Source organism: Medicago sativa, chromosome 8 (genome assembly GCF_051527215.1).
Source record: "Medicago sativa cultivar Bolivia chromosome 8, Bolivia_mono, whole genome shotgun sequence".
In the NCBI taxonomy this organism is placed as follows: domain Eukaryota; kingdom Viridiplantae; phylum Streptophyta; class Magnoliopsida; order Fabales; family Fabaceae; genus Medicago; species Medicago sativa.
The window spans coordinates 90,012,074-90,025,703 of NC_140756.1; the positions used below are offsets into that span (position 1 = coordinate 90,012,074).

At 31.8% G+C, this 13,630-nt stretch overlaps 1 long non-coding RNA gene and 1 pseudogene across 2 annotated transcripts; both read left to right on the forward strand.

Annotated features, from left to right (window-relative positions):
- The first annotated feature begins 20 nt into the window (after positions 1–20).
- On the forward strand, positions 21–3,193 carry LOC146903101 (uncharacterized). The gene is made up of 2 exons (XR_015023379.1): positions 21–1,981; positions 2,889–3,193. It is a non-coding gene; the product is annotated as an uncharacterized LOC146903101 (long non-coding RNA).
- A 2,110-nt stretch (positions 3,194–5,303) lies between these two features.
- Positions 5,304–12,328, forward strand: LOC146903102 (uncharacterized; annotated as a pseudogene). The gene is made up of 5 exons (XR_015023251.1): positions 5,304–5,391; positions 5,657–6,095; positions 6,178–7,106; positions 7,981–9,198; positions 10,667–12,328. The product of XR_015023251.1 is annotated as an uncharacterized LOC146903102 (transcript).
- The last annotated feature ends 1,302 nt before the right edge of the window (positions 12,329–13,630 follow it).

A 13,630-nucleotide genomic window follows, 5' to 3' on the forward strand; every position in this document is an offset into this window, starting at 1 on the left:
ATGAAAACAATGCATTTGATAGTTGTGGTTGTAACGTGACATGTGGCATCATGAAAACAATGCATTTGATAATTGTGATTGTAATTAAATCAGTAAAGCCTTAAAAGGAATATTTCTCTAATGTAATCCTTTACATAATTGTGATTAATAATTTTTTAAATTTATTTGCTATTTTGATGATTTGGTCAATGATATGCATTAAAATTACTTATTTCCTTTGATTGCATCTTTTTCATCATGTCACTATTAACCTTATTTTACTATAAATATAGCCTCCGATTGTACACATTTTTCACAAATATTGATCTTTTGGTTCTCGCAATTTTTATTTTTATTGCTCACTAATTTTTTCTTTCTTTTTTAATAAAGAAATTCTGTGTATTTTTTTGTATTTTATTTTGTTTATTTTTTGTATTTTACGTTATTAGTTGTTATTTTTGTGAAAGGACGTTAATAGTTGGTTGAAACTGTATACTAACATATTTTTTATTTGATTTTGGCAAGGGTTTTGCACGCATTGCATATGGCATAACGACAACAGTTCAATTTTTATTCAAGTTTCATCTTCTATTTCAATTTATTTAATTTTTTTTATATAATCTTTCATATGTTGGTAGTTTAATTTACATAGGTTTGTAAAACTATTTTTTTTATATAATCTTTCTATCATGAGTACTAGATTGTGGGTCTCCCTTTGTTGTTTTCACTTTCGTTTTAATATTTAGATAGATGCTAACTTATTATGTTTCAGAAAAGAAGAAAAATGCTAACTTTTTCGCTATTTGGTCACTTTGTTTTCATTTTAGCAAATTTACCAATAAATTTAAGACATTTGATTTTGTTATCTTTAGGTGTTTTCCTCGACAAATTTTATGATAGATCAGAAGAACGTATTATTGAATCAAGAATGTCAAGATGAACATCATATCTCAATATTATTATGGCCTATTTTTGTGTTCTATCACATACTCATTAACAAATTATATAATTCAAGAAAGTCAACATGAACTTAGATTTGGACTAATATTGTAATTAAGCCTAAATAAATTAAATTAGTATTAATATGTAATTGATCATGTTTCCATGTTTAAAATAAATATTAAGACGTAAATTAATTTCCAAAAAAACTAATAATTTTATACATTATTTTTTTGCTAATTTGTGGCATTGATTTTTCTTTGATTAAAAAAATAAAGGAGAGAACTAAATGTGAATCTATCTTATCGGTGTTTTTTAACAATGAATATTTAAAAAATGAAGTTTATAGACCATTTTTTCAAAAACGCATGGAGTTGCAATTTTTTTATAAATTCATGGAGTTGCAATTTTTTTTTATTTATATCTATCTATATCTATCTATATACTATACATTTGTGAATTTTCCTCTAATGCGTTTATAGAAATGTTTAGCTCTTTAAAGCTTTTCTTCAGCACTATAAACCAAATCAAACAATGTCATGCATATCATGCATTTGACAATTAATGCAAATGATCTTATTTTTATTTTTATTTTCATAATAATATAATAATATGGTAAATTTTTAATATAGTAACTGATGTCATACATTTTTGGTATTCTATATTAAGAAGCATTTTATGGTAAATCTCTCCTCACAATTTCGATTACTGAATACCAATCAAATATGGATTAAAATCAAAGTCTTAATTGATATTTTAATGTTTTGATTATTGCCAAATAAAAACACAACTGTACAAATAATTCTTTAAAAAAAAACTGTAGAAATAATTGTGTGTGCGACATTTTTTGGATACTAACCATGGTGTATACATGGAATCTCTATTATAAACATTTCAGCTATTTTATTTTGATAGTACACGTGGCAACCTTTTGTTCATAGGAGCATTTAATGTTTTGTTTCATATAAACATCAAAATGTTATTTGCTAAAATTTGTAGGAGTATTTAATGCACCAATATGGAAACCGAACATTTACATGCTCTGATGAGCCGCAACCGATAGGTTAATGAGATTTTTAACTTTTTTTTTTATAAACATTGCCTTAATTTATTTAGAATTCGCTCATGTGAATTTTAAAATATCTTTCATTGCTTATACTTTTTTTCTTCACATGAAGTAATAAATTGAAATAGATAACTTAGTATCTACTAAATAAAATAAAAAACAATACATGTCATATTTGTATAATTTAAAATTTATTTTTGTTACACGTTTAAATTTAAATAAATAAAAAACATATCTATTTGTCAAAAAAAATACATATCTATGTTTGGTAAAAAAATAAGATGTGTAGATGTCCCTCTAAAAAAAGTGTAAAGGTCAAATAAATAGAATCAATAAGAGAAAATCATGGGTTTAAAATTTCATGATTTTGTTTCTAATTTCATATGTATGAATTGATGAACATTAAAATACAATATTATTTTTCACTTTATCATGATGAATCAAGGGAATGATTATTTTGATTTTGATGTCTTTGACTATAAATATTGGTTTTAGTTCTCACTTTTCACAACACTCTTTCGATCCATAATTCATATTGTTGAAAGTTTTCTCTAAAATTCTTTTTTTTTTTCTCTTTGTTGCATTGCCATTTTTTTCTTTAATTCTCTTATTTTATTTGGTTATTGTCTTCCATTGATTTATGCCGGAGCTACACATGTTTTGCACTTCTATGAGTATCTCTCTTGCATTTGCGTTCCAACCCTTATTCGTTATTTCATTTTGACTTACGTTTTTTTAACTTTATTATAACAAATATCATCTCTCTCAAGTGTTCCTTTAATTATTTTTGAATCACATCAAATTGATGCACTAGATGTTGTTGGTTTATAATTTCTTAATGAATTGTGGTTTTTGTGATTTTGTTGCATTCTTTGATAAAATTTAGTGATTAATTTTTTTGTAGGATTGTTGGATACAAGTGATAAACCAAATATACTCCTTGAAGCATCTTGGAAAAGAAGGAAAGAAGAAATGCTATTTGTGTGAGAATATGATACAAGATTATAGATAGGAATAGTCATATCATTAGTTATTATTGAGAAATACATTATTAAGTGAATGAAAGAAGGGAAAAAGAAATGTTATTCGTGTGAAACATACTTAGAGATCTAAGTGGGGGAGTTCCTTTGTATATGCTTTTAAGGTATTTTTCAATTTTAATCATATTATTGGTGTGAACTACATTTAGTGAAGCTTCATTTTTTTTCATTCACTATGTTCAAACCTTGCTTAAGAAAACCCAATCCAATTCCCCTCAAATAAACTTAATGTCAAAGGTATCTCTGCCCTTGAATACCACGTAAAATGAAATAAACAATTTCAGAGCTACATTTAAATTGCTTTAAAATTGAATTTCTTTACACACATTAAGTTAATCTATAATTCGTTTGTAAATATAATCAAAACTAATATCTCTATCTTTATAATAAATGTAAAATATTTATTATAAAGATAGAGATAGAGTTAGAGATATCGGTTTAATTTTAAAAAAAAATATTAGTTGCTAAAAAATGTAGGTTTTAACTGTCCATGGTTTTTGCCCCCGTCTCATGTGAATTTGTTGTTCAAAAACATTTACTTCAGAATCATTTTAATTGATGAAAAAGTCCAATTAACAAACAATCAATATGACGATCAATAATTTTAACGAGTCTTTCTATTTTAAAATGTCAACATTTATTTTCATTATTGTATTCTCAAGTATTTTTATACTACATACCACAATTTATGCAAATAAGGAAAACATATATTTAATGAGTCTTAAAGTTTACTTATATGTGCAAACTTTGATCGTTCACAATAATTAAAGAGCCAATTATGTCTTGATAATAATAAAAAAGATATTACTCAAAAAAAATAATAAAAAAGATATAACCGCGTCATTGAAAATAATAAGTAAAAAATACGACAATTATGCAAAAATATGAAAAATCTTTAAAAAATCATATAGAGACTAAATTTTCAAATTATTTTTTTTGAACCAAAAGGTTTTTTTTTCTTAGCAATTGTTTGGGTCTCAGTGTTTATGTGAAATTAAAAAATTTCTTGACTTAGAATTCAAATGTACCCTCATTCACTGCATTAACCCATAAATATAAATTTATATTTTTCATATTTAATATAGAAAAATAAGCAAATGACGTCAAAAAAACAAAGACATCATATTATATCTATATATATATATAAATATATATATATATATATATATATATATATATATATATATATATATGAGGAGGGATCCATTGACTCAAAGAGTAAGTATAAAGAGTTATTCCAAACCATAGCCATTGATTTTAATATTAATTAAAGGTTGTGATCAATTGCTATTAATCCTCATTATTAGGTTTATATGCTCCTTCTTTCTAAACGGTACCAATTGTAACAAAAACAAAAAAAAGGAACCAGTAATACGACAATCTTAAAAAAAAATTGCACTTTTATGATTTTTATCCAATTTCTTTCTTGCACTGTGATGTTTTGATTATGAATAAAAAATATCTCATTCAATTGTAGTCTTTTTGAGATCCAAACAAAAAAAACAATCTTTTCTTGAATTCGATAAGTAGAATTCTTTATAAGAGAATGGTAAAAACAACTAAATTGGGATATACGTTTTTCCTTTTCACTGGTGTATCTCATGTATTTGTTCAAGAGAAGGGAGTATAAAATGTCCACACTAAGAATTAATTGCAATTGATCATAACCATTAATTAATATTAATATCAATGGTTAGGATTTGGAGTAACTTTTTATACTTACTCTTGGAGTCAATGAATCCCTTATATATAAGGGATCTATTGACTCCAAGAGTAACTCTTTTGAATTACTCCAAATCTCAACCCTTAATCTTAATAGTAATTAATGGTTGTGATTAAATTACAACTAATTCCTATGGTAAGATTTTTCTACACCTTCTCTCTAAACTACCCATTAGAATGCACGGGTGAGAAACACTATATGCAGATTGTATTATTTCAATTTAAAAGAATCATAGATCATGTTCAATTTCAAAGAATCATAGATCATGTTCAATTTGACTGCTGGCATTATAAATTTTAATTGACGTATATATTACCTAGAGCTAATTTTATTTTATTTTACTAGGAACATCTAAGAAGAATTTTTTTCAAGGGGAAACTTCTGGCACAGCTAATACATGCAGTACAGGTAATATACAAGACACACATGGTTATGGTTATATTGTTGCAATTAAGAATTGCTAACATGGACAATTTTTTCGTTCAAAAGTATTTCTTATTATTTTTTATTAAATATTTATGTAGGCCGTTACATGAACCGAGGTGCTGGTCCCGACATGGGTGATAGTTTAAACAATGCTTACCGGTTTGAGTATGATGATGACTTTGCGGTCGAAACAGATCCTACTGGATGCCCTCTTCCAGGTAATATGAATATAGGTGCCAAACAGCGATATGAAATTGAGAGCGTTATTTAAGAAAAGGTTCGATTGAAATTTTTGTTATGTAGTTACCATAACTAACATTTATAACTGACTCAGGGCGAGGAATTTAGTTCAATGCATCACTCTGCTATACACGAGAAGGCCGAATGCGAATGTAATCCTGAACATATTTTTTTGTCTTCAACATTTTAAGAGATACGTCTTTGCTGCTTTCAAATTTTTATGACGTATGATTTTCTTTGCAGTGTCTCTAGATGTCGGTGATCCAGTGATGATATGCATGGATTGTAAGTCACGTGTTTGGTTTGAAGAACGCGCGGAACTGGATATGACGGCTAATAATGCAAAATTCTCTTTGTGCTGCATGAAGGGCAAGGTCCTTTTGCCGATACTTGAAAAACCACCTGAATTGCTGTACAATTTAATGAATGGGAACCATGCAAAAAGTAAAAATTATCTTCAAAATATTAGATCTTACAACAGCATGTTTTCTTTTACTTCTCTTGGTGGAAAGATAGAGCGTGACAGAAACGACGGAGGTGGTCCACCGCAGTTCATACTGCGTGGCCAAAATTATCATCGGATGGGCGGTTTGTTGGCTGATCAGGGTTCAACTCCTAAGTTTGCCCAACTGTATATATATGATACAAGTAACGAGACTACCAATAGAGTCAAACATTTCAGGTATATTTTTACTCTCCTTAATTTTTTACCAGTAACTATCTATAATAGACTAATAAAATTAACTTATACTTAATTGTTGCAGTTCTGGTGATTCTGTTAATAAAATCAACACAGGTTTGGTGGAGGAACTTAAGGAAATGGTTGATGCGTTTAATAAATATGCAAATAAATTTCGTCAGGTGCGGGATCATGTGGAACATGGCGGAACACCAAACTTTTTGGTTAGATTGCTTGGAAAACGTACACGAGACGCGAGGATGCACAATCTACCGACATGCGACGAAGTTGCTGCTCTAATTATTGGTGATTCAAATGATATGGAGAATGGCAGAGATATTGTTGCTAGAAATGTGGCTGGGGAGTATAAGAGGTTGTACGAAACCGAGCCTTATTTTATACCTTTACAGTATCCTCTGTTGTTTCCTCGCGGGGAGGATGGTTTTAGCACAAATATTCCAATTAGATCCGTTGATCATGGAAATCAGAAGCGGACACGGATAACAGTTACCATGCGCGAATGGATTGCATATAGGATGCAAAACAGGGTCGTTGAGTATGGCAACGTTGTTAACTCGAGGAGATTGCTGCAACAATTTTCTGTTGATTGCCATACTATGATTGAATCGCAACGGTTGAGGTACATTAGAAAAAATCAAAAGACCATAAGGTGCGGCATTCTGAATGGTTTGCACGAGGCAATGGATAGGGGTGAAACTGATGCATCTAACGTTGGAAGAACGATAGTGTTACCGCCGTCCTTTACAGGTGGCAGGCGTTACATGTTTAATAATTGCCAGGATGCAATGGCAATTTGTAAGAAATATGGATATCCCGATCTGTTCGTAACAATCACGTGCAATTCAAACTTGCGAGAAATTCAAGATTTTCTTAAAGAACGAAACTTAAAGGCATCTGATAGACCTGATATTGTTTGTCGAATGTTCAAAATGAAGTTGGATAAATTGATGGACGATTTTAAGAAGGAAGAATTGTTTGGCAAAGTTGACGCAGGTATACACTGTAATATTAGTAGTATTTTCTTTTCATTTTCAAGCACTGAAAATATGAGCAATGAAATATCAATAATTTCCATAAGCTTTATTAAAGAAAATAAGACCATGTTTTTTTTAGCTTTTTTAAAAAAAAGACCATGTTATCCTTCAAAAAAAACAAATACCGTGTTTTTTAAGGTCCACTTTTTTCTGTGTTATTTTCTGAAGCATTCTGTTATATTCTATCTTTCTCGAGGCACTTCTTTAATGGCACTTTTTATCCTTGACATATTTATGACTATTTCACAAGTCAAGAAGTTCACATTAGGCATTGTGTCTATAAATTCAACAAAGACTGGTTACCATTTTGAATGCACATAGGCAGACCAGAAAATAGGAGATCAGAGTTAATCATAACGAACCTTATCAATAGATGGCAACGAATAATCCATTGGATACATAGGGTGCTGGAGAGTTACTTGGACTAGCCTATGTGATGCCAAAAGTTACGGTTAGAAAAACATAGTAGGATATCATCAATAAAAGCAGAATATTAATTAGATTTTTTAGCTAATTGACTTTGAAAATCATGTAAATCCCATCATCAGTCACAACCACATAGTAGGAAGCTTAAAAAATAATATGCAGCAGAAAGTAATATTAGAAGATGGCTTTGCTAAATCTAACAGATTATGCATCAGACAATTGAGGAAGGTATACATTCTTGATGGTTATTTATTTATTAAATAAATTATTACACCATTTTCGTCTTGAAATAAATTATGACATTATTTTTGTCTTCGTAATAAACATGTCATAGTCGTGTTATTTTCGAGTGCGACCTATTGTGTTGTTATTGCCAACTGTACTAACGGTTATTCTTTTGTTGGCAGGCATGTACACAGTCGAGTTTCAAAAAAGAGGTCTTCCGCATGCTCATATCTTGGTGTGGTTGAGTTCAGAGAACAAACTGAAGACAGGTACTGACATTGATAAGATCATATCAGCCAAGCTGCCTGACAGCACACTTTATCTAAGACTTTATGATGCTGTTTCTTCTTATATGATGCACGGCCCATGTGGTGGTGCACGTCCCTTCTCGCCTTGCATGGACAGGGGTAGATGTACGAAGTATTATCCGAAGGATTTTAAAGGAACTACGACGATAGACGACGAGGGTTATCCGAGGTACAAATGTCGCGACTTTGGGATACATGTTGACAAGCAGGGGGTCCAACTGGATAATCGCTATGTCGTCCCGTACAGTCCACATCTTCTCATCAGATACGGGGGTCATGTAAATGTGGAATATTGCAACAAATCCAACTCCATCAAGTAACTTTTCAAATACGTGAACAAAGGCCCTGATGAGGCATTGACGCAGTTGTCTATTGACGGTGATAATCGTGATAAGTCCAAGCCGGTTGATGAAATAAAGGAGTATTACGATTGTCGTTATGTTTCACCTTGCGAGGCTGTTTGGAGGATATTTGCTTTTGATATACACCATAAATGGCCTCCTGTTCTCAAACTAACGTTTCATTTGCATAATGAACAATCGGTATTATATGATGATGATCATGACATTGAGGACGTGGTGATGTATAACGAGGAAGCGTCAACCATGTTTCTCGCGTGGTTTGAAGCAAATCGTCAGTATGTAGGCGGTCGCGATCTAACGTATGCTGAATTTCCAACGAGGTTTACTTATAAGAAGAAAGACAAAAGGTGGCAGCCACGTAAAGCAGGATATCAAATTGGAAGGCTTCATTACACGCCGCCTGGTATAAGGGAGTTGTACTACATGACGATACTATTGACCGTTCAGAAGGGTTGCATGGGATATATGTGCATAAAAACGATTAATGGACATACCTATGACACGTTCCAGGAAGCATGCTCTGCTTTGGGATTACTTGATGACGACAAAGAGTTCATAGATGGTATCACGGAAAATGTTGAGTTAGGTTCAGGCCATCAACTGCGTTGGTTGTTTGTGCATCTCTTAACCACTAGCACAATGACGAGCCCTGATGTAGTATGGGATGCGACATGGCGGTTACTGTCGGATGGTATCTTATTTGAACGTAGGAAGCGTCTGAATATTCCGGGTAATGTTTCTCAAAGTATTGTATGCCTATCTTAATAACTTATGCTTCTCTATTTATGTAGTGACAATAAACACAAAAGAACAGAATTAAACAAGATATTGGTAAAAGCTTCATCTTATGAAGAATTTTCAAAATTTGAATACAATGAAATGAAAGTATTGGCAATCACTGATGTATTATAATTGAACTAGAGACTTATTATGATATTGCATGCATTATATTGGGAGATGTAGGTGATATTTATACACACAAACACAATACGTAAATAAGCTATTGTAACAGTGAAGACTCAACCTAATTAAAGTCCGTCATCCACTTTTATCTTTTATCTTTATGAGTGATATGTTGATTACTTGGTGTGTTTTGGATGAGAGACACTGATTTGAAGTAACAGGCAGGTAATGAGTTTAGCTTTCAATTAATATATATATATATATATATATATATATATATATATATATATATATATACGCGCACACACGCGCTTAACTTTCATTACTCTAACATCATTCATCATTATTAGTTTTCAATTTTGTTTATGAAAATATTTAGATGGAGAGGATAAAGCCCTATCGAATGTAGAGAATATCTTAGGATTCATACAATGTTCTTTCGAAAGAAAAAATTCTTATGAAGATTGTAAAAAATTATGTTAACTAGAGAATGTAAATAAAGACCTTGAATTATCATCGCATGGTTCAGACTCCGTGTCAGCTGGATCATCACTAGAAACTAGCTTCAGTTCTTTCATCTCGCGTAGAACATCCTTCACCGAAACCTCAAACTTTGTCATTCCTCGCCCAATTGCTGTAATGTTTGAAGTATGGGTCTTTTTAAGGGCAGAACACGCTTCCCATACAGTACCTACCAGTTGCGGAACTAATTGTTTCTGGCCTTCACGATGGGATCCTGTTAGTTTTTATCAAAAGAGAATGAAATGTTGTCAACAGTTCGGCAAAAAATTAAGAAATATATTGATGTAGGGATCAGGACAACGTTACTGCTTTGAAAGATGATGATCAAGCAAACAAAAGATACATACATAAACAATGAGCTAATGGGGGATATCAAAGATGATATTGATAAATGTCAATGAAACTAAAATAAATTGCAATAGAATTTAATAAAGGAACACCGAATTGATGCACATCCAATGACAATAGTGATAACTGTCAATGCAATCAAAATGATTTGTAATCACAATAACCAAAATAGCAAAATTTAAGAGTTGAGAGAAGTTCTTTCTGCCCGTGTACTTTCTGGAAATGATACTGTTGCTCACATAGCAGCAGTCATACAGTAAACAAGCTTATTTTTTTTGTTTGAGTTAAGTTGAAAGGAGCTTTTTTCGATTAAGAATTGAGTCGTAACTTTAATATCATTTTTCCGTTGCATTGCATATATTCTCTTACTATCATTTTTCTTCAGGTGTTAAAAATAATTTCGTGACTTTACATTTAACATGCAGATTTGCGTATCGGTGACGATGACTTGAAGAACCTGTGTTTGATTGAAATTGAAATGTTGCTTCAGTAAAACGGACGGTCGCTTACTGACTTCAAATCTATGCCAAGGCCAAACGCAGCAGACATGCCAACTTTCACAAACAAGCTTATCGTTGATGAGCTAAGTTACAACAAAGATGAGCTGGAAAAGACACACGCTGATATGTTACTTATGCTGACTAATGAACAAAGATGTGTGCATGACAAGATCATGGAGTCCGTTGGTTCTGACGACGGTGGTTTCTTTTTCTTATATGGTTACGGTGGTACTGGAAAAACCTTTATATGGAAAACATTGTCGGCTGCTGTTAGATCGAAGGGGTTAATTGTATTGAATGTTGCATCCAGCGGTATAGTGGCTCTTCTATTACCAGGTGGAAGAACCGCGCACTCGACGCTGACAATCCCTATTGAGATTAATGAGGCATCATCGCTTACGATGGAAAAGGACAGTCCTAGGGCAGAACTTGTGCGTGCTGCAAAGTTGATAATTTGGGATGAGGCTCCAATGATGCACCGATGGTGTTTCGAGGCAGTTGACCGTTCATTGCGTGATATCATGTTCAAGAATGATCCCCTAAACGCACTTAAGCCTTTTGGTGGAATGACATTAGTTTTGGGTGGTGATTTCAGGCAGATATTGCCTATTATCCGAGGGGCAACGAGGCCAGATATTGTTGATGCCTCAGTCAATTCGTCAAAGTTATGGGCTTATTGTAATGTGTTGAGGCTTACTGTTAATATGAGATTGGGTGCATCTTCGGTTCTTGCAGAGCAGGAAGAAATTGCTAATTTTGGCAAGTGGATACTCTCGATTGGAGACGGCAACGATGCTTCGGATGAGAATGGTGAAATGAAGGTAGAAATTCCTGAAGATTTGCTGATATCGGACACAACAAATCCGTTGATGTCACTTATAGACTTTGTGTATCCCGATCTGAATGATAACCTTGGCGACCAGCTATTTTTCCAAGAAAGGGGAATACTCACACCGACGCTTGATTTAGTTCAGCATGTTAACGAATATATGATGTCGCTGATTCCAGGTGAAGAGAAAGAGTATTTAAGCTCTGATTCTGTTTGTCGATCGGGTGAAAATTCTGATGTCCAAAGCGAGTGGTTCACAACCGAATTTCTTAATGGTATTAACAGCTCTGGAATTCCAAATCACCGGTTGAAACTAAAGGTGGGATGTCCAGTTATGCTGATGAGAAACATCGATCAGACCAATGGACTATGTAATGGTACGAGGCTGACAGTTACACATCTAGGGAAGAGCACGATAGCTGCTACCGTAATTACAGGAAAAAGGGCAGGTACCAGGGTATTCATTCCCAGGATGAATCTTATTCCGAGTGATCCAGGACTACCCTTCAAATTCAGGCGTAGACAATTTCCATTGACGCTTTGTTTTGCAATGACAATAAATAAAAGTCAGGGTCAATCTTTATCTCGCGTGGGGGTTTTTTCTTCCTAAGCATGTATTCACGCATGGACAACTTTATGTCGCTGTCTCTCGAGTTACTTCTAGAAAAGGTTTGAAGTTGCTCATCCTGGATGAAGATAATAATGTTTGCAAGGAGACCACAAATGTTGTGTATCGTGAAGTTTTTCAAAAAGTATGATCATTGGTTTTGTTTTAGAATTGTTGTTGCTATAATTTACAAAACTAAAGTTGCATATTGTTTGTAAATCATTTTTTTTAAATCTCTTTGTAAGTCGTACTGGTCATTACAGGACATGTAATTTCTATATAAGCAGATCCTTCTGTCATTGACTTTTAATTGATGCATTTTTCAGGTTTAACAGTCTGCGGAACCTTTTTTTTACATCGTTGTTACCCTAAAATACAATATTTACATTAGACTATTAATTTTGTAAAAATTAAAAACAAATAACAATCGGCGTTTTTGTAGCCCAAACTGTGTTTATACACACCCGTAAAAAATTTAACGTTTGCATTTACCGACTACGTTTATGCATGTGACACTGACTGTTATATAAAAAAATCTAACGTTTGCTGAGATTAAGGCTGATCAACATCTTAAACTACAAATAATTAGTATAACTCCAAATACTTTAATCGTTATGTGCAGTGTTTAGATATTTCAGAATGTATACAAAATAAACAAAATTAATATGATATTTTTTTCCATATCAAATTTAAATTACAAGCACTTATAACTTTAAGATAAAATAATATAAAATCTATACATTTGATAAAACAAAAGTTTTTTATTTCCCGTGCTTGGCACGGGTGGTTACACTAGTATGTAAAAACTTACACTGCAAATTCAATCAACCAAGTTAAATCCTTAGTAATTCATCAATAGTATATATATAAAGTAAGGTTTTTTATGCCACGTGTCACTTCCACATTCATTCTCAATATTTTTATTATTTTTTCTATTTTTAAAAACCAATATTTTATTTAACATAAATATCTCAACAAACTTTTGATCTTATGCACTCAGTATTTTTTATCTCAACAAACTACACATCAATCAATCAATCAATCAATAATCAATAGTATATATATAAAGTAAGGTTTTTTTATGCCACATGTCACTTCCACATTCATTCTCAATATTTTTATTATTTTTTCTATTTTATTTAACATAAATATCTCAACAAACTTTTGATCTTATGCACTTAGTATTTTTTATCTCAACAAACTACACATCAATCAATCAATCAATCAATCAATAGTATATATATAAAGTAAGGTTTTTTATGCCACATGTCACTTCCACATTCATTCTCAATATTTTTATTATTTTTTCTATTTTATTTAACATAAATATCTCAACAAACTTTTGATCTTATGCACTCAGTATTTTTTATCTCAACAAACTACACATCAATCAATCAATCAATCGATCAATAGTATATATATAAAGTAAGGTTTTTTATGCCACATGTCACTT